Below are 19882 nucleotides of genomic sequence, written 5' to 3'. Positions count from 1 at the left end.
ATGATTTTATCCTTTATAGAGCCTTGTTCATGCTTTGTTAGGTACTCACCTAGTTGTGCTTGCGTGGGTTGAGCTTTGGCTCTTTGGTCGGTGTCTAGAAATAAATGTTATGTTCTTGCCAATATATGGAGATAATTGAGGCTGTCCCCAAGGGGCATGTAAAGGCGCAGACGGTATTTGTCTCTTTAAAGTCGTTCCGTTATCGTCCTCCATGAAGTTAACTTGTATCCGCGATGGGATTTGTGTCCTCTCATCATGATGGGAACTTCACCGAAACCCGTCATTTAGTGTCACACGTTACGCCAAATACAATTGTTAAATTTACTTTGTTAACTTAATTTTTAACTTCACAAAGTGAAGAACATAGGAAATATGGAGAAGTTACGTGCTAGAATCATTGATCTAACTCTTTTTCTCATATACAATAATACTCTTAAATATATATATGTAATTACTGAATGTGCATGTATGATTTTATACATGTGTATCACTATAACTCTATGACCCCTCAGTGGATTCGAACCCAGACCGCCAGGGGTCTCCCCACCAACAGCACCGGTACTCGACCACTGCACCATCCATTGTCAGTAAGTGGTGATTAGTCACGGAATCTGTACAAGTTCCTTGACCAACCAACATCCGGCCACACTCGTGGCGCATTCTGCGCTCAGTTATTTCATAAAATCTCTGAACATGTTAGGGCCGCACTGAGTACATGTGTGAGCTACTTGATCGGGAGACCACTGGCGGCCTGCATGGGTTCGAATCCTCTGAAGTTATAGAGTTAGTGATACGGACTTGAGGACCGTTCAAGTTTTCTTCATGTATGACGGATTCATGTGGCATTCATCCTCGTATATTATCTCGTGTATATCTATAGATTTCATGTATGTATATATGTATGAATAGTTCTCCGGTCAACAGCATTTCTGATAGTAAATTGTGGTGTGAGCGTGACCCGTGTGAGCGTGGCCCGTGTGAGTGTGACCCATGTGAGCGTGACCCGTGTGAGCGTGACCCGTGTGAGTGTGACCCGTGTGAGCGTGACCCGTTTGAAGCTACAGGTCACGTGGTAGAGGAAGACATGGGAGCTCTCCCACCATAACTACCATAGTGGGTCTCCCAACCATCTCCCTCCACCACCCTCCCACCTCCAACACTAATATCACCTCTACCACCTAGTGGCTGCTGCTCCACTTGCTAAATATCCAGTATAAACACCGATCTGGCCATTTACATAAATAATGCAAGAATATAAATCCTGATGCATTTAGCAATATATATGGTTTTCTGTTACAGGTGTGTGGAGGTACTGGTGCTTCCACAGGTGTACTAGTACAGCTGCTTCAACAGGAAGTGGACGGTACGCTCTCTCCCACACACCACCTGTCCTCTCTCCCTCGTGTTCACTTGATCATCTAAGCCAAGTTTCAAACGTGCGCCGTCAAGCAAGGCTCATAAGACAGGCAGGTATGAGCCGGCGAGCAAGAGGCAGATGTGGGTAGTGTTTGAGTGGCTCCGACATCCCAGCAGTTAGCCGGGGCGCGCTCCGCTCACTAGTCTAGGCTATAACCGGATTCCACTCTCGATGTTCCGTGTTGCGTTATAATGGAAAAGGAAATTTTGTCGTTTTGTGCTCAGTGTCCGTGTGTAGTGTTTGTGTATCGGTGGTAATAGTGTCCGTGACAATGAAAACAAATATATAATTGTGTTAGCGTGTTGCCGTGTATTATACATTTCGTGTGAGAAAACAGGTGAAGGTGTTGGTGATGTAGAGGTAGCAACACCCAGCTGTGTATTAATATGTTGAAGCAACCACTAGTTGAAGATGTGTGTCCCCGTATCACTCGTGTTGTGTATTCTTCGTATCAAATTACTCCTCAGTAACTTCGTATAGCGGTATATTGCCTGATGGTGTACAAGATGCTTTTTGAAATGTATTAAATCTAGGGGCAGCCAGCTTGCCTCTGCAGCTTGAAGGCAGAAATAGCAATGAACTAGAACAGCGTCTAGTACCGTTGACATGATTACATTACAAAATAATTACAAATAATTCTTCCCGTAAGTGTGTGAGGGTACGGAGTGGAGAGGATGGGACACTAAAGACAAACAAAACAAACTTGGACAGAAAGAGATACAACCCATCAAATGTTCAAACAAAATTATAATCATTATTTTGATAAAGCAACTAAAAGTTTAAATCATGGATAAAATTATACACGAGCCAAGTGTTAAATGATGATGATTTGGGCATGATAACCCCCCTTCGGACGGTCAACCTAGAGCTGCTTGCCATGGCGTGGTGAGTGTGTTGGCGGGGTCACTCCAGGCATCACTCTCTCTTCCCCCGAGGTGGGCTGCAACACCTTAAAAACTCACCCGCCTCCCGCACCAGGGCTTTGTGAAGTAAAAAAGGCATTATCAAGAGAGCGAGAGAGCAGCCAACGCACAAGAGAAAGGTAAGTACGAGCTTCAGTGTTTATAACCCCGCTGGGCCATGTGTTGATTTACTACCGCTTTCCCAACTTCTTGTTTTGCTCTATTGCAGCTGCATTGGTTAGTATTTGGGCCAGTTCTTTTGTGGTGTGTGTGTGTGTGTGTGTGTGTGTGTGTGTGTGTGTGTGTGTGTGTGTGTGTGTGTGTGTGTGTGTCGTGTGTGTGTGTGTGTGTGTGTGTGTGTGTGTGTGTGTGTGTGTGTGTCTGTGTGTGTGTCTGTGTGTGTCGTGTGTGTGTGTTTGTCTGTCTGTGTGTGTTGGGCCCCGCCTTTCTAACCGATCTATTTTTTCCTCCATTATATCTACTATATATATTGTAGATATACTGGAGGAAAATAATTATATAATTCATACCACCTGGATAGTTATCCAGATATTTGTGATCTGAAAGTATATTACGGTTCCAGTAATAGCCTACATGTAAACTGGCAAATGAATCTGTCATAATCAGAGAATATTCTTAAGTTATAAAATAATTGTATTATAAATAGTTGGTTTAAAGTATAAGAAGTGGATGCTGAAAACGTCTATGTTGAAGAATTTGTTTTTCTTCAAACGAAATTCTCGGGAACATTGAAATAGTTTTCGACTTCCATATTTCACATTATCATCAATAATACACTATTAACGTAACCAAACGTAATGAAACTTAACCTAACCCAACCTAACTTAACTGCCCGAAACGCTTTGCGTAATAGTGGCTTTAGGCATTGTATGTACTAGCTCTATCTTTAAATCCATCAACTTTTGTATCTCACCTTGTATGTATGTACTTTACCTGAATAAGTATTTGTATTTTGTATTTGAAACCTTAACCTAAAGTAACCGCAATTTAACCATATATAAAGTAGATAATAGCACTACTGATGTAGTCGTTCCCAAGCCACTCCCTTGAGCGGATCTCCTCCCTGAGGACAGGTTGCTCGCGGCCCCCCTGAGTGTGTGTGTGTGTGTCCGCGTGTGTAGTATTTGTGTACACGAAGCTGACAATGTTTTTATTCACAAACGATTCGTTTTTGGGAGGTGATCAATGGTCGGTGGTGCTGCACACACACACACACACACACACACACACACACACACACACACACACACACACACACACACACACACACACACACACACACATAGTTTCAAAGCGTTATATGACAAAGAGTGCTGGGAAGACGGGACACCACGAGCGTAGCTCTCATCCTGTAACTACACTTAGGTAATTACACTTAGGTAATTACACACACACACAAGTTGACGGTTGGAACAAGTTAGGTGAGAAGGTGGTGGAGGCCAAGACCGTCAGTAGTTTCAAAGCGTTATATGACAAAGAGTGCTGGGAAGACGGGACACCACGAGCGTAGCTCTCATCCTGTAACTACGCTTAGGTAATCACACACACACACATATGTGGGGGGCCGGTGGCTAAGTGGACAGCACGTTGGATACGTAGTCCTGTGGTCTGGGGCTCGATTTCCGGCGCCGGTGAGAGAGAATGGGCAGAGTTTCTTCCCCCCCCTGATGTCCCTGTTATCTAGCAGTAAATAGGTACCTGGGAGTTAGACAGCTGTTACGGGCTGCTTCCTGGGGATGAGTGTGTGTGGGTGTGTTAGAGAGAAATATATGTAGTAAACATAATTGAGGAAAAATAGAGTGGTTAGAAAGGCGGTGTCCATGAGCTAATAGCTCGATTTTGCAGATACAAATAGTAAATACAGGACTGGGCGAGACGTATGGCAAGTCTCCTTACACCCATTGCCTCTGTACACCTAACGCTAATTAAGAACTTGGGTGTTAGTCGACTGTTGTGGGTGGCATCCTGGGCAATGGTCAAATGCGGCATATATCCCAGGTATATCCAAGGTATACTCGAATTTCTCACAAACGCCGCAAGGCACAGCACGAGGACAATAGCTGGAGGGCAACACATGAAATATGCCGCAAGATAAAGAAACTATAGCCACAAGGCCACTACGAAGAGTGGGCCGAAAGGTCAGAGTCCAAGAAAGGGTTCACGCCCAAATAAAGCAACTACTACTACACAGGTCTTCACGGCCGAGCGGACAACGCTCACGGTTCGTAGTTCAAGAGGCCCGGGGTTCGATTCCCGGCTGAGGCAGAAACAAATGGGCAAAGTTTCTTTCACTTTATGCCCCCTGTTCAGCTAGAAGTAAATAGGGACTTGGGAGTTAGCTGTTACAGGCTGTATCCTGGGGATGTGTGTGTGTGTGTGTGTGTGTGTGTGTGTGTTAGAGAAAAATGATACAGGTCTGAGAGAGGAAATTATCTGTACGGAGTTAGTTCGTTGACAAGCGATGGTTAGAAAGGCGGGGTTCATTTGGGTCGTGCAGGTATAAAAGGGTTGGGACCTAGTCAATGTTTCGTAAAGGTTTCCTGCCAACATGGTGTATATATCTAACCAGGCAATTTATATCCTGTGATGAAGAGTACTTGAGAACAGTTCCTAAAGTCGCTCATCTCACGAGTCGAGACTAATCCAGCACTTAGCATCTACTTACCAAACTTATATATTTTTCTTCAATCCTGGCGTCCTTCTTTACATTTATTAAACAGTTGTTGTGCTTTAAAGCACTATGTGATCGTTTACAATAATAATAATAACCATTAATTATGAAATTTCGAAGCTCGTTTACTGTTCAATAAATGTAAAAAAATAAAGCTGCCATTATTGAGAAAAGATGCAGAAGTTTCTTAAGTAGATGCGGAAATGCTTGACGAATCCTGGCTCGTGGAGTACAGTGATAGATAAGACTTACTGCTAAGCTGCTTCCTTAGGCAGGCTCTGGGCGCCTGAGTCACGTGCCGAGGAGCGACAAGGTAGTCTGCTTGCTTGAAGGTGCTGACACCACACAAGTAACGACACAGCATTTCAGCTCGTTCTCACACCACGGTAAGCGCTCGTTATGTAAGGTCTTGCCTGCCTTAAACTAGGCCAGCCATCATAAACTGTCATCACTGGTTCTCATGGCGGTGGAAAAGTCTACTTCTATATATTTTATAAATTTCATAAAAAGTGATTTTGTGTGTGTGTGTGTGTTAGGTTTGTTGGTGTTTGTACGTCTGATGTGTACTAAATTGTACATAATTATACGTTGCAATATGTAAAGTGTCATGCAGGCTGTGTTAGTCATGCAGACGTGCTGCAGCAGCCTGCTTTGTTGTGGTGAGCTCCTTCCTCTTGCTTCCTCCCTCTCTCCCTCCATCACACTCTCCCCCCATGTGGAATACACACATTGGGATGCAAGAGGCAGCAGTCAAGCCTTACGATGTGTGCTATTATGGCAGCGGGTTAGAGGAAAACATACACTCTTGCCGCAAGTTATGATTTTGTTTGTTTTAGCCATAATCAGTTCCACACTACCTAAGATTGTTTATGAGTGTGGCCACTCGTGGTGGTGCTGAGTGCACCAGTACATACACGCACTCAGTATGGGGATACAAGCACAGATGTAACACTGTGTTGGCTCTGTGGGTCATGCCTAGCAGGTTTTATTTACATCCAGTCATTCGAACTCATTTGCATTCGAACTCATTCATCAGCTGTGTTGCCAATCTATTGATTTATATATTTGTGTCTTGAAAAGAGAATGTATCTCTTTGGCTAAGGTTGGGGGTCAAAGGCTTGAGGCTAGACTCTCTAGGCTTTGTAGAGCTGCTGGTTAGTGTAGAGGGGTGGTCACTAGGCGCTGGCCCTTATGCCACCTTTCGAGGACCTGATGAAGTCAGTGAGGGAAAGACGTGACAAAACACATGTTTTATTGACAGATTTTCACTCCTTGGGAGCTCTTAACACACTATTGCACAACCCTTTTGAGGTAGACCCGGGTACTGCCGGGTACCCCATCCCGGAAATTATAATATAATTTTTTTTTTATTAAATTTCATGTTGCACATCGTGTGTATTACTAACATACTTTCTGTTTCGTTATGTTTTTGTTCCATCTGTACTCCTGTCATGTCCCTCAGTCTTCGCATTTCATGAGTGTAACTTCAGTGTTGTCAGTCTTCGTGAGAATATTTCCTGGTACCAAGGGTTATTTGGCATCTCTCTGCCATTGTTTTTCCCAGATAATATAATTATGTTTTGTAGTATGGCGACGTGACCTACAACGTTGGGTGGTTGGTTCTTCTCTCTATTCACTCAGCCAACTACTCTGAAAGAATTGTAACTTGGGAATCCACTTAATATTCCCTCTAAGCTTCTAAGGTATCTAAGCTTCTTGCCAGTTGAATACCCTTCCCGGGGGCCCCCGTGGCTGAGACACACACACATGATTTGTGTTCCAATACGCTCTCAGTTACCAATGAATTCACACCATGTTAATCCCAGATTAGCTTTCTATATAAAGTTGGGACTTGACATTGTGCTACTTGATTGGTACTTCAGACTATTGGTAAACACTGTTCTCGCCACGGGTGCTCATGTCTTCAGGCAACATTATACTTATTATATATTATATATATAATAAATATATATATGTATAGTCTCTAAAAGGCCAAGTTGCATAACAAGATCCCCTATAATTATATTTTTGTCTAAATTTTTTCGCATGGAATGATAAAGCTCTCCATTATATTATATATGATTAATTTTTTTAATTCGAGTTAAAATTAATATAGAAATTTGATCAAACCTAACCTGACAACTAATTCAGTTATTCATGTTCTTAATATAATATAGTAACGCTAATTGGAATAATCTAATTTGGATAATAATGTTGAAAAATAACGTATTATACAAAAATAACGTATTAAAAATAAAAATTATACACGTTGAAGATACTGGAGGGCCAAGTACCAAATCTACACAGTAAAATAACAACATACTGGAGTGAACGATATGGAAGAAAATGCAGAATAGAACCAGTGAAGAGCAGGGGTGCCATAGGCACAATCAGAGAACACTGTATAAACATCAGAGGTCCGCGGTTGTTCAACACCCTCCCAGCGAGCACAAGAAATATTGCCGGAACAACCGTAGACATCTTCAAGAGTAAACTAGATTGTTTCCTCCAAGGAGTGCCGGACCAACCGGGCTGTGGTGGGCATGTGGGTCTGCGGGCCGCTCCAAGCAACAGCCTGGTGGACCAAACTCTCACAAGTCAAGCCTGGCCTCGGGCCGGGCTTGAGGCCGGGCTTGGGGAGTAGAACAACTCCCAGAACCCCATCAACCAGGTAACTAAAATCACTGTGCTTGTTGGGCAAATCGGGTCTTACATACTAGGCCAAGTAGTGCACGTCCGGCTATTAGGTTCGACGTACATACATACATATAAGCATCACCCAAACACATGAAAAACACAATCGTTTCCTTGCAACAAAATACACCAAGAAAAGACGCCGCGGGTGTCGAACGTGCAAAAGCTTTCATGTAATTAGTATTCCGTTGTTTCTCCGGAGTTGGGCGGGGGGGGTGGGGGGTAGGGGGTTAGTGTGGGGGTTTATTGTGAGGAACTTGAGGCTCCGTGCTGTACAGGTGCACAGTGTACCTGCCTCTCTCCCCCGGAGTACATAATAGTATACTCTGTATATATTATATATATTTTCTTAACGTTTTTCTCTGGGTTGGTATGGTATCATGAGGAAGCCTGATCCTATGAACTTGAAGAACTTACGTATTATCATACGATTAGGATTTGTGTCGATATTGAACAATATAACAATATTTAATTAAGCGCTTTCAAGGTAAATGTTAAATATAAATATCTCCTGAATATTTCGCCGTTTGGAATGCTGAGTGCTCAAGGTTTTATAATATTGTACAACAACTTATTTATTAATCTGGATATCTTACGAAGTAGTTTAGATGCTAGGCTATATACTACACACCCTCCAGTACCATACTACCCCCCCACACCCGAGCAACACCCACTCACTGATCACCCGCCCACAAAGACCTGCCAACATCGCCCGCCCACAAAGACCTGCCAACATCGCCCGCCCACAAAGACCTGCCAACATCGGCCGCCCACAAAGACCTGCCAACATCGCCCGCCCACAAAGACCTGCCAACATCGCCCGCCCACAAAGACCTGTCAACATCGCCCGCCCACAAAGACCTGCCAACATCGGCCGCCCACAAAGACCTGCCAACATCGCCCGCCCACAAAGACCTGCCAACATCGGCTGCCCACAAAAACCTGCCAACATCGCCCGCCCACAAAGACCTGCCAACATCGCCCGCCCACAAAGACCTGCCAACATCGCCCGCCCACAAAGACCTGCCAACATCACCCCAAGTAAATGCGAAGAAATTAAACTTGGTGCAGGAAGCGGAGGGCGAACACAAGGTACCAAATGAGAGATGAAGTCCTTCAAGTTTGGGGAGAGAGAGAGAGAGATCAGAGACTTGAAGTTGTTGGGTTGGGTTAAAAGTCTCATCACTTGCAACTTTTTTGTACAGTCAGTATGGTCTAGTGGTATAGTATTGGATGCGCTAAGGTGCATGGAGCCCTGGCTGTCTGGGTTCGTATCCTTCAGGGGTGAGGAGTTTTCGATTGCATATTGGCTTGGGGTCCATTCAAATTTCTTCGCATATATATATATATATATATATATATATATATATATATATATATATATATATATAATATAGATTATATATATATATAATATATATTATATATATAATATATATAATATATATAATATATATTATATATATAATATATATAATATATATTATATATATATATAATATATATAATATATATATATATATATATATATATATATATATATATATATATATATATATATATATATATATATATATATATATATATATGTTTCATGGAATATGACCGCATATTCTGTATTTATTATTTTCTGGTTTAGGGCTTCTATCCCTCTAACTATTTTCTTAGCATCAGGGCTTAATTGAAATAGGAGTTCTCCAAAACTCATTTTCGTACTTTTAAGGTGAAGAAAAGAAGTGATTTACTATAGAGTGTATAACACTTATTTGTATAATTTGCACGACGTTTCGAACCTCCATGGTTCATTCTCAAGTGAACAGATCTTACAATCTGTTCTTCTTCTACCAAGAAGACTTCCGAACTCCTTATCAAAAACAGCCCGAAGCCGACGGAGAACCCTCTACAGCAGTCAAGCGTTGTATACATGTACACTTGCCCCCACGAAGGATGTAACCTTCAATGTAAGTACATAGGTATGACGTCGACCAAGCTGACGAGGCGTTTGACATGCCATCTTCAATCTGGTGCCCCTAGGAATCACATGAGACAAGCCCATGACATTACTCTAACAAGAGAAATGTTGAACAAGAATACTTGCATAATAGACAAAACCCAAGATTCAAGAAGATTACAAATTCTTGAGGCAATTCACATAAGAATAGAGCGACCTACCATGAACACCCAAATCACGGAACTATTTACTCTACCCACCATGAGAGTAAGGACAAGACAAGAACATATCGATGCCAACACAGAAGACAATGTCCAACATAACAGGCCAATTACACTGGATTAATCTTTGTGTTTAGATAGGAGATGCCTCGTATGGGCCAATAAGCCTTCTGCAGCCCCTATGTTTATCCCTTATGTATCCCCCCATGTTTTCACCTTCATTGTATTATCACCTGACCTAATGCGGGTATAAAATCAACTAGTATTGTAAGATCTGTTCACTTGAGAATGAACCATGGAGGTTCGAAACGTCGTGCAAATTATACAAATAAGTGTTATACACTCTATAGTAAATCACTTCTTTTCTTCACCTTAAAAGTACGAAAATGAGTTTTGGAGAACTCCTATTTCAATTAAGCCCTGATGCTAAGAAAATAGTTAGAGGGATAGAAGCCCTAAACCAGAAAATAATAAATACAGAATATGCGGTCATATTCAATGAAACATGTTTGAAAGAAAACCTGCTGCCAGTATACACCAATATATATATATATATATATATATATATATATATATATATATATATATATATATATATATATATATATATATATATATATATATATATATATAGCGTTCACTTGTTCACTTACGAAACCGCCCTAACATAACCGAGGACTCACAAATAGAAAACGGGACATCACGTCAATTTTGGGGGCCGCCATGATATTTAGTGACTTCTTTGATGTTCGTGACTTGACGTCCAAATATGATGTGTTATACGAGAGGATTGGTTGAGTGGCAACATCGTCGCTGTGAACGACGTGATCTTTGAGCCTCTTGTGAGTTTTAGTTAATCTCTGACAGTTAGATGAGCAAAGTTACCCATGGAAGGTATGAGTTAGTCAGCCAGTCATTAGCAGCCATTGGTCACGGGCGCGCGCTGATTGGACTCTTCAATCAGCTAGGGTAATTAAATGGCTGGAATGTGAATACCTGATTGATTTACTGGCCGGGTATTACGGTGTGTGTGTGTGTGTACTCTCCTAGTTGTGCTTGCGGGGGTTGAGTATCGACTCTGGTCTCTCCTCTCATGTGTCAATCAACTGGTGTACAGATTCCTGAGCCTATTGGGCTCTATCATATATTTTCATTTGAAACTGTGTGTGTGTGTGTGAAAGGAAGGGAACTATCAGGAGAAAACATCAAGCCATTGCGACTATATAGCACTGGGAAGGGGATCAGGATAAGGATTTGGGAAGGGACGGGGGGGAAAGAATGGTGCCCAACCACTTGGACGGTCGGAGATTGAACGCCGACCTGCATGACGCGAGACCGTCGCTCTACCGTCCAGCCCAACCACTTGGACTGGACGTTTAATAAACCAGTTGACAACACTGTGGTCAGGTAATCACTGACAGCGGTGGGGTCAGGTAATCACTGACAGCGGTGGGGTCAGGTAATCACTGACAGCGGTGGGGTCAGGTAATCACTGACAGCGGTGGGGTCATGTAATCACTGACAGCGGTGGGGTCAGGTAATCACTGACAGCGGTGGGGTCATGTAATCACTGACAGCGGTGGGGTCAGGTAATCACTGACAGCGGTGGGGTCATGTAATCACTGACAGCGGTGGGGTCAGGTAACCACTGACAGCGTTTTCCATGTCTATGAAACAATAAAAAAATTCATAAAAAACTTGCCAACTCGAGCCATAGGATGGAGACGGAGAGTGGTGATATGGACCAGAATGAAGGGAGAAACTTTTTTAATCTTGTCAGTGCGATTATAGGGGGGGGAGGCTTGATGTGTTGGGGAGGCCCCAACACCACTCTATGGTGTTGGGGGTGGTGTTGGTGGCGTGGGGCACGGAGGTACAGGTGGGAGGGGGTGGTGTTGGATCAAGGAGGCGCGGTAGTGGGGGGGTGGTGGTTACCACTACACACCATAAAGAAAACTAACATGCAGAAACTGCAAGCAGTGCAAAATAAGGCGCTAAGGAGAGCAGCAAAACACCGTCCACCATATGATCAGACAATCCAGGAGCTCCATGAACTCCTGAACATACAGCCACTAAACATCAGACTGCAGCACCAAGCCATCAAGGTGTGGAACACCATCGAAATGTTAGAATGATTGCTCCAAGATGAGACGCCCCGCTCCCACAGCTGGTGGCCCAAGAGCCTCGATTTACTAGATGCAAACCCAGCCCCACAGTACATAATTCCCAGATGACATACTGACCAGAAATCCTTTCCCCAATAATTTGAAAAATTGAGTATGTATGTATGTGTATAGTTGTATGTATGCATATGTATACTGGCATATATGTATAGGTGTATGTATGAATAACTCAATAAATAATAATAAAGAGCCTTAAACAGAACAACATGTGTGGAAGCATCGGAGTGTGTGTATATATGAATGCTACACAGTATTCATCTCTAGACATCCATATATGGTGAAACACATGTGAAGAACCTCTCACACACTCACAGCTCCCTGACAAGAGGGAGCCAGCTTAGCTTAGCTGCCAACACCCACACATCGTGTCAGCAAGGCGGACAGCCCGCCTGCTTTCATATCTCTCACTGTACTTCCCACTTCTATACTTCCCTTCAACTATGCCTCTCCTTCCTCTTTACTCAAAAAAATAAAGAGTGGGGTAGTGCTGGTTGGGAGTGGTGTTATAGTGATATGGTGTATGGGAGGCGTCGGTGGAGAGCTTGGTAGGTTAATAAGGAAGTATCGAGCATGAAAACAGAATCTGGAATTGTAGTTAAGGCAGGAAATTCTGTAGTTTGGAGATTGTCAAACGAGTATTCAACTTTACTCAGATGTTAGCCATTCAGAACATGCTCATGCATGCCATGCACCACACACAACACCTTATCATACATGCAGATTCGAGAACTGTCATTGAAATGTTGCGACAAGAACATTAATGTGACAACATCCATCTGACCACAGTTATTATAACAGTAATGCAAGCACTCAAACGTATGGGTGGTCAGATACCAACTGGATGCCAAGTAGAAATACCAGGGAATGACATTACCGACAAAGCTGCCAAACTTGTAATTAAGGGAAGAAATAGACATTTACATGACACAAATTCAATCACAGATTAAGCAAATAATTAGAGATAAAGGAATGCAGAAGATGTAGAGACCACAACACATCAGCTTCAACATCAGGATCTGCGGGTTGGTACAAGAATTCAACCAACTACGAACCACTCATTTTGATGAAAGGCAGCAGTAGAACAACATAAGCACACTTACATCGCATCAGACTGGGATACCCACGTGCATAGGAAATAAGCTGACAACTTCCAGAAGATGAGGGGAAGAGCCAGCACTGTGGGGACATGCCCCAACACACCACTGAAACATTACCTAACACAGTGCACAGTTACAAACCAAATAAGATTTCAACTAAGATTCAACAGAGCAGAAGAAGTTGTTAAACACATTGGACATAATCTTACTGAAGCCAACATATGAGTCATAAATATTTACACACCACCTAAGTAAAACACACAAGAAACGAGTAACACTTAGTGAGTCAACGAAAGGCTTACGGCCTGCACAGGAATATTCTTGCTAAAACAAACATTACAGGCACCATCACTACAGGCACCATCACTACAGGCACCATCACTACAGGCACCATCACTACAGGCACCTGCACTACAGGCACCTGCACTACAGGCACCTGCACTACAGGCACCATCACTACAGGCACCATCACTACAGGCACCATCACTACAGGCACCTGCACTACAGGCACCTGCACTACAGGCACCATCACTACAGGCACCATCACTACAGGCACCATCACTACAGGCACCATCACTACAGGCACCTGCACTACAGGCACCATCACTACAGGCACCTGCACTACAGGCACCTGCACTACAGGCACCATCACTACAGGCACCATCACTACAGGCACCATCACTACAGGCACCATCACTACAGGCACCATCACTACAGGCACCAACACCAACACTATAAGCACCATCTTCACCAATAATTCCTCTCCATCAATGCGTATATCAGTACCACCATTAGTAGTCATCAGCACCACCACCAAAAAACAGCTGCGTGTGTGTGTGTGTGTGTGTGTGTGTGTGTAGGAAACATTTAAGACTCAGGAAGACACATTGCCGGAATGTATCACAAGGAAAGACTTCCCAGATAACTGGAAGTGAATTGTTGGAGCTTGTTAGTCTGTAATTCAATTTAAAACACTTTAACCACCCAGTGAGATTTATAGGAAAAATGAAAAAAACATTCTCGTGGCTGAAGTGAGTCGTTTAAAGAAAAGAAAAGAGAAGTTTACTATGTATCTTTAGCTTTTAGGTATATACTGTGTCATTGTATACTCAGAATATAGTGATTTATGTAAAGTACGGTTGTCGGAGTGGACTTCCTAGTAGTTAAGCCCAGGAGTGTTGTTGGGTGAGGTGTGGTGGTATGGTGGCAGCCCATCCTCCTAAAGTGAGAGTACTTATAGTAACTATTTGGTGGAACGAACCAATATCTCGTGATGGACCACCAAAAAGTTTGGCTTTTGTATTAAAACCCTGAAACATTGTTCTTAACCACAACAGTCGGGTTCGTTTCGACTCACAATCACGTATTCCGGGTTCGAATCCCGGGGGGGGGGGAGGTAGACATTTATGTTTGGGAGCGTTTCCAATTACCTAATGGACCTGTTCACTTAACAGGAAATAGGTACCCAGGAATCAGTGAGCTTGTTGTGGAGTTACACTCTGGGAAGGGTCAGTAATTCGCCCCTGGGGGAAAGCCTCCATTTAAGCTTAACATGTACTCACTGTCTGCCTTTCCTTTGACACAGTGAAATATTAAAAATATGGGGCCAGATTCACGCAGCAGCTACGCAAGCACTTACGAACCTGTTCATCTTTTCACAATCTTTGGCGGCTTTGTTTACAATTATTATACAGTTAATGAGCTCCGAAGCACCAGGAGGCTGTTTATAACAATTACAACAGTTGATTGGCAAGTTCTCATGCTTGTAAACTGTTTAATAAATGTAACCAAAGCCGTCAAAGATTGAGGAAAGATGTATACGTTCGTAAGTACTTGCGTAACTGCTTCGTGAATCTGGCTCATGGGACCTAGCCTCTCTAGCAATCATAGGCCTAATACACGCTTAGACCAAATATATAACATACTGTGCATGTGCTATACTAGGCATAAGATTATTTACGTTTGGTTTTACATTTTTTGGGACTAAAATTAATGGTGCAAAAAGTGGTTTACTGATGGTCCATCACCACATACTGGTACTGTGGATCAAGTAGTTATTATAAGTTCTATCATTTCAAGAGGATGGGTTGTGATGGCGTGGTTGGGGTTTCGGGGTGGTGGTGAAGTTGGGATTGTTGACTTTTTACCTTACAGTTATTACACTTGAAAAGAAAGCAACATGGAAAAAAGAGACTGTACAATTAGCTCAATACAATCGCGAAGAATATCTGCTTCAGTTTCGCTGCTTCAGTAATGAGGGTTCTTAATTGTAAAGATAAAAAACCCTTACACACACAAATCACAATAGCGTGATGCATCAATGAACAAATCCACATGGATAAGGATCCAAGTAAATTCAGTTGAATTTCTGGTTCTAATTCTTATACCATGTCGTAGCTCAGTCGATTAAGGCAGCGTCTGGGATGCTCTCGGACGCAGGTTCGAATCCTCGTCACGGCCCTTGTGGATTTGTTCATGAAAAAACCTGATATAAAAGTTTCATACTTTAGTGATTAATTATAAATTCTATTACATGATATTTCTATAGGTGTGTGTGAGTTAAGGTTAACACGTGGTCACATAGTTAAACTACAACAGAGCTAACTTGCCCCTTACACACTGTTTGTTTAACACATTTCACTGTGATGAACAAATGGAAGAATGGCGTTGTTTTGCTGTTTCTTCAGCTGACAGATCAGTGTTGGGACGAGCAGCGAGGAGCAAGGTGCTCTGTCGCTCAAGGACACATCGAACACTTAATATAGGGCATACGTAAATCTGTGTATCTATGTATTTACGTATGTAGGTTAGCTTAGCATTTTAAAAGCACCGACTCACCTTCTGTGGTTGATCATTAAACCCTTGAACTATATGTTTAACACTTCTCTAACCCTGTCCATGGAGGACAGAAGAAAATGTATATATGCTGATTAGTATTGTAACTGTATGGCCACGTCTGTGGTAGAAAATAATAATAATGAATAAAAAACTCGCTCTCACACTGCCTCAACCCATCAGTACATTATTCCAACACACTGGAACCAGGAACTGAACCTTCACGTGTCGTAAATCTGATGGTTGAGGTGAAGACAGGAGCAAGGTTTGGTGCGTCTTGTGACCTTGTGACTGCTAGAGTAGCTCCCATGGCCTGCTCCCTCTCAGGTTATCAATTTTGTTTATTTAATTTCTAATTCAGTGATCGACATCAATGTTGATCGATTTCATCAACGCTCAGACGCATCTAATTCACTTAAAGGATTTTTCAACCGTATAGTAATAGGAAATCACACGATTGGCTGATTACTGTGCAACTTCTAATTATATTAAATTAAATAGTCTTTGTTTTACAGACTGGATATTAAATGTCGAGATTAACAGTGCGTAATAACAATACAAATTGTCTCGTGTAATTAAATAGATATAAATAGCATATATTAATCAGAAAATTATTCTGATAGTGAGTTTTTATTATAATGTAATTTACTGGGCTAATATGTTTATTAATAGGATTCAAATGATCAGTTGTCCAGCAACACATGGACGAATTCTTACCTCGTGGACCTTTCTAGATGACGTGAGAATGTGCCAAGAGTCTCCTCCACTATTCTCGGCCTATCGAGAGAAGTGAATAAATTTGCCTTAACTTATAAACAAACAGTGGAATGTTTTCCCACAAGGGTATTGATGGCATTAAGGTGTTGATGGGGTAATGGTGGTGTTGGGGTGGTAAGGGTAAATTGAGTATTGGTGGTGTGATGGAGCATTGTTCGTGCCGGGGTGCTCGTTGTGATGGGGTATTGTTGGTGGTGATGGAGATATTGATGATTGTATTGTAGGATTTGGTGTTTGATGATGGAGGTGTTCTGGTATCTAGTTCTTCCCGTGTATCGTTTCACCTCTGTGATTGCTATTGTGCTCCTTATTATTTTTGCCATTGTTTTGCCTCTTACCCTCGGTCTCCACTTTTGTTCTGCTTTAAAAACCTGGACCCTCTTTGTTGAATTGTTTATACATCTATCATTTTGTTACGCCTCTCTCTAAGTCTCTCTCTCTCTCTCTCTCTCTCTCTCTCTCTCTCTCTCTCTCTCTCTCTCTCTCTCTCTCTCTCTCTCTCTCTCTCTCTCTCTCTCTCTCTCATCTTATTCCCGCTGCTTTATCTGTCGTTTTCCTTCTCAAATGACTGCAGTACGAGCTTGAACGGTTAGTCTATTTTTTTTCGGCTATATTATTGGCAAAATTGTTTTCTGCATCTGCTGGCTTAGTCTCCTTAGCTCTTCCCTGTTGACTTCCATGCTGTATCATACATTCCTAACATACCACTTTGGTCCTGGGCTTTACCTTCACGGTGTCTGCACTGCCCAGTGGTTCCTGTCGATTTACTTTAGGAGTGAGTAACCCGTCCTCCTTATAGAATATAAGGAGAATAAATACGTCCATTTTGACGTATTTTCTACTTAAAGACAAAAATTGTCGTACAAGAAAATGATAGTGGCTTGCAAAATTGACAGACTGTCCCATTTTCTGTTTCGGGTCCTCTGGTAGGTTAGGATAAGGGCACTTTAGTACGACCGTTTCTTGACGTTGGGAAAACTTAGGAGGACGGCCTGGAGTGAGAGCTTAGTGCTCGATGACATACATGATACAGGAACACTGCGGTGAGGTGGTGGTGCTGGGGTATGGTGATGTGGTGGTGCTGGGGAGGGTGAGGTGATCTTTGTTATGGTGAAGTGATCTTGGTCATGGTGAAGTGGTGGTGCTGGGGATGGTGAGATGACTGTGATGTGTTGCTGGGGGATAGTGAGGTGATAGTAAGGAGGTGTTCCTGGTAATAGTGGATCGATTACAGCATGGAATAGTGGATAACGGTAATAGTGTGGTGGAGGCTGAGGATGGTGAGGTAGTGCTGGCAAGGGTGAGGCAGTGATGGTGTGAAGGATTGTGGGGTTGGTGGTGAAGCAGCTGGTGGAAGCTTAGTCAACTGACGCCAGCTGAGGCTGTGGACGAGTTGTTGTTGTTCTTCACTGTAAGGTTGTATTCCGTGTGTTTTACAACGTCTGAGTTGTGAGATCTCTGAGGTACTCTTATTATAATATGTTAACGGGATTTGCTGGCGATGAGACACAATAACGTGGCTAAAGTGCGTTGACCAGACCACACACTAGAAGGTGAAGGGACGACGACGTTTCGGTCCGTCCTGGACCATTCTCAATCGACTTGAGAATGGTCCAGGACGGACCGAAACGTCGTAGCCCCTTCACCTTCTAGTGTGTGGTCTGGTTAACGTGATTTCTTCTTGCGGAACCTGAACGCAGGTTCCCATACACAAGGGTACAAAAGGGGTGATGTGTGTTCCCCAGTAACTTGGTTATCTTGAGATGATTTCGGGGCTTAGTATCCCCGCGGCCCGGTCCTCGACCAGGCCTCCACCCCCAGGAAGCAGCCCATGACAGCTGACTAACTCCCAGGTACCTATATACTGCTAGGTAACAGGGGCATCAGGGTGAAAGAAACTCTGCCCATTGTTTGTCGCCAGCGCCCGGGATCGAACCCGGGACCACAGGATCACGCGTCCAGTGTTCTGTCCGCTGAGCCACCGGCTCCCCCAACTATTGTGTACGCTTAACAGAGTGGCTTATAATGTGTCTAGTCTCTCTCTATCCACTAGGAATACATTATCTTTAATGCTTAGCAACTATCATATATGCAACTGGATGACCCAGGAGCAAAGTGTGTGGCAAAGCCTTCATATGGTTGGTGGACTTTATTTGCTGTGTATCATTGTGATGAGCGAACAAGTTAACCTAGAAATGAATGAATGCTGACGGAGTGATGTTTGTGAGAAAGGCATTACTAGCATGGGGCTATTGATGGTTGAGCACCTTGAGTTATGGGTGCCAACTTCTGATTGTCCGCGAAGTTGAGCCAGGTGAGGATTTTTTTTAGAATATTGGCCTTAAACATAATAATTGTTCCAATATTTTACCAGTGTTAAAGGCTCAGATGTTTAGACCGGTCCAATCCAGCTCGAAAAGTTCTCTAGCTTGTCCAAAATTCTGATGAATGATGGGCTGGTGGTCTAGGAGAAGGGTGCATACTCCAGATGATACCTGGTTACCTGGTTGATACCTGGTTGATGGGGTTCTGGGAGTTCTTCTACTCCCCAAGCCCGGCCCGAGGCTAGGCTTGACTTGTGAGAGTTTGGTCCACCAGGCTGTTGCTTGGAGCGGCCCGCAGGCCCACATACCCACCACAGCCCGGTTGGTCCGGCACTCCTTGGAGGAATAAATCTAGTTTCCTCTTGAAAATGTCCACGGTTGTTCCGGCAATATTTCTTATGCTTGCTGGGAGGGTGTTGAACAACCGTGGACCTCTGATGTTTATAGTGAGCTTGTGTTTCATATAAAGTTTTACAACCCCTGTTGAAAAGATATGAGATGCCCTGTAGACCTGTAGGTTTCCTGACGGCCTTGCAAGGTTAATTACGTAACTTTCCATTGGCATTGGAGAGTCAAACTTCATTCCAAGTGTGTCAATTTTATCAATGATCACTAGGATTTTACTACTCATTTGCATGGCTATTCAATTTGCAATATGCAGTCTAGTTATCATCGTCTGAGCTTTCTCAACTACATATATGACCTGCCATCGCCTTTACCCAGGTAGAAATTGCTGAAAGTCGTAATTAATGACCCTTGTTACAGTTGATATTTTCTTTTCCATATGCA

General features: G+C 42.9%; 1 long non-coding RNA gene across 2 annotated transcripts in view; it reads left to right on the top strand.

Annotated features, from left to right (window-relative positions):
- LOC138368639 (uncharacterized) overlaps positions 1–19882 on the top strand; it is a 392302-nt gene that overhangs the window by 61308 nt on the left and 311112 nt on the right. For both annotated transcript variants that reach the window (XR_011229623.1, XR_011229622.1), the window contains exon 2: positions 1300–2459. This is a non-coding gene — a long non-coding RNA (uncharacterized lncRNA). The remainder of the gene's footprint in view (positions 1–1299; positions 2460–19882) is intronic.

Source organism: Procambarus clarkii, chromosome 25 (assembly GCF_040958095.1).
Source record: "Procambarus clarkii isolate CNS0578487 chromosome 25, FALCON_Pclarkii_2.0, whole genome shotgun sequence".
NCBI lineage: Eukaryota > Metazoa > Arthropoda > Malacostraca > Decapoda > Cambaridae > Procambarus > Procambarus clarkii.
This window is presented reverse-complemented; position numbering and strand designations above follow the sequence as displayed.